Below are 3082 nucleotides of genomic sequence, written 5' to 3'. Positions count from 1 at the left end.
TATCTTCAAGACTTGAAGTGCATGGAGAATCAAAACAGTAGCAGTTTCAGTCAGTATAGATCTGACCTTCACATACAAATGGGACTTTTCTCAGATAAGGAATAAGACAAATATACTAAAAGTTAAAATTACAAAAATACACAAAGAATTTACAATAAGGAAAAATGGTGTAAAAGAGAAAAACAGAGGAGAAATTTGGACAGGGTAGAGAGAGAGGGAGATCATAGTAAGATTCAGTCAAATTAACCAGAAAAAGAAAGAAATACAGACTTTGGTAAAGACCAAATAGAAGGAAATGACAAAGGGAGGCAGAGGGAGATACCAATAATAAATGAAATGAGTGCAAAAAGCATAGAAAGAGAAAAGACTTTACACACAGTTGGGATGGAGATGATTTGGGCATGTATAAAGTGAAGTAGTGGATCAATTGGGAAATAGACTACTGGTTGCATGATTAAGCATTCATCTTGGACCAATCATCTTGGGTGTAAATTACAGGTAAGGAATACAATTTTAATTACAAAATAAATAGTGGGTAGTTTTATACAAAGTCTTTGATAATCATATACATATATATGGTAGAAGTAAAGCCAGAATATTCCTTAGAAGCAAGAATGGCGACACACACTTTGGACATGTTGTCAGAAGGGATCAGTCCCTGGAAAAGGACATCATGCCTTTTATATGTATATATTCCAACTCATAGCAACCCTGTACAGGGTTTCCAAGAAGCAGCTGATAGGTTTGAACTGCCAACTTTGTGGTTAACAGTTCAGTCCAGTGCTTACGCTGCCAGGAGTGTGTATGTATATATATATACACATATATATATACGTATGAACAGTTCTGAAATTTATGGCACAGCATAATTTCATGCTCCCATCTTTTTAAACAATATTAATACTGTCAATGGAAGATAGTTTTTGAAGGCTTCACTCAAGATTGTAGAGAGATTGTAAGTTGTGCTTTGTCGTCTCACGTTCTCCCTTAATTACTTGGAAGAATTAATTGTGTGACATGATTTATTTTCTTTTCATGTCTCTATCCTTATGAAGAGTCTTATCACAGCTTAGTCTTTTTCTAGTATTTCTTTTTAAACCCCCTGTGATTAAATTATGTTAAGAGTGCCAAAGAACTGCAAAGATTATTAATGACACAGATAGAGCCAGAAGAAAACTGTTGTTTTAACAATTTCTGTTGTTTAACAGAAATAAAACAGCAATGTAAGACAGACAAAAATGGGAAGGCAGACATAACAGATGGGACAGTGAGAGCAGAGAATAAGAAAATGAAAGTTTAAACTAGGAATATTCTTGAAGATTCTAACTCCAAATTCAGAGTCAAGATTACTGTCAACATTCTCTGAACATTTTCATCTGCACATAGAGTACACAGAGCAGAGAGAAAGATAATTCGGTAAAATATTGATCCACTTTTCTTATTTCCTCCAACTTTTTGAGAATTGATGAAAATGTGACATAAATCATTGTTGGAAGTTTTTTTTTGGCATGAACTAGAGGAAACTACGTCATTGTGGGCACATATTACCATAGCATGTGTGTGTGTGTGTGTGTGTGTGTTATGCATGTTGCTAAGTGCCATCGAGTTGGTTCTGATCTGACTCATAGCGACCCTGTATAGGGTCTCTGAGGAGCAGTTGGTGAGTTTGAACCACCGACCTTGCTGTTCAAACAGACCTTATAGTTGAATGCTTGTCCTACAGTGTCATACCAGGACCCCAAAGTAGTAGTTCACCAAGTAGGGACTTGAACCCTGGGCCCGCAGATTAGATGTCTGATGCTCCTACTGATTGAGCTATCCAGGCTCCTGAGTTTAGCTTTAGAACAAGAAAAATCACAGATTTTGAGTGAAGAAGATTAAAAATTGGTCAATTTAGTAGATGTTGAAGACTAGAGAGAAAAATGTTGCTTTAATGCAAAAAGAAGTAAAAACTCTGTAAGAATATTCTGACAGACAGATGTAGAACATAGTGAATTAAAGTTCAGTTTGGACTGTTTTAGGTTGGAGAAAAGAAGCACTAAGGAGATGTTTACTTAGAGTATTATGGATGCACGGACTTGGGAGAGAAGAGAGACACAGATCTTTCTTATTATTTGGAGTGGGTGACAGTATTTCCTTCTGTTCTTCAGGTATAGGTTCCAAACCATTCTATTTGGAATGTTAAGATATGCATACTGAGAAATTTTAATCTTCACCCAATAAAATGAAGGTAAGTATCAGTGAAGGAGGTGAATTTAAAAAAAAAAAAAAAAAAAAGTAAAATTAAGGCTTAATGCTAGACACCTGGAGTCAAATGATAATCATTTTCAAGGCCACATATGGAAAAATCGTCACTTCACATTAGGACTGACACCTATGTCAGACTCTCAGGAGGTCAAAGATGAATGGTTTATCACATAGGACTAGAAAAATGCTGAGATGTTACCACAGAGATTTCTGAAGTTGATGAGTCTAAGACTCTAAAAGAAGAAGCAAATGAGAAGTGTTTTCAGAGACATTCAATAGGGTTACCCATTGTTTCCAAGTTAATTCTGACTCATAGCAACACTATAGGACAGGGTAGACTTACCCTCAAAGGATTTACAAGGCTACACATTTTTCTAGAAACATATTACCACAGTTTTTTTCCCATGGAGCAGCTCATGGGCTCAGACTGCTGATTTTTTTACTTAGCAGGTGAATGCTTAAGCACTGCACTACCAGGAATCCTTCAGATACAAGTAAGACTAATCATTGCTAGCTAAAGATAATTATATATGTATATAATTAAATTCTCATGGTTGTAGTTGTTGTTAAGTGCTGTTGAATTGGTTCAAACACATAATGACCCTGGACAGTGTTTCCAAGAAGCAGCTGGTAGGTTTGAACCCCCAATCTTGTGACTACCAGTCCAGTGTTTATCCTACTGCTTAGCACCACACCAGGACTCCAGTCCCCTCATGGTAGGGAGATGTATATTTATATATATCCCAACTATGAGGATTTTAGGTTAAGGAAGAGTTGCTGAGTAGTTGCTGCACTAAACAGCTAAAAAATTTCAACTGTATTGGATTTTGTGGAT

The sequence above is a fragment of the Chrysochloris asiatica genome, unplaced genomic scaffold (assembly GCF_000296735.1).
Source record: "Chrysochloris asiatica unplaced genomic scaffold, ChrAsi1.0 scaffold00140, whole genome shotgun sequence".
In the NCBI taxonomy this organism is placed as follows: domain Eukaryota; kingdom Metazoa; phylum Chordata; class Mammalia; order Afrosoricida; family Chrysochloridae; genus Chrysochloris; species Chrysochloris asiatica.
Note: the sequence above shows the minus strand (reverse complement) of the source record.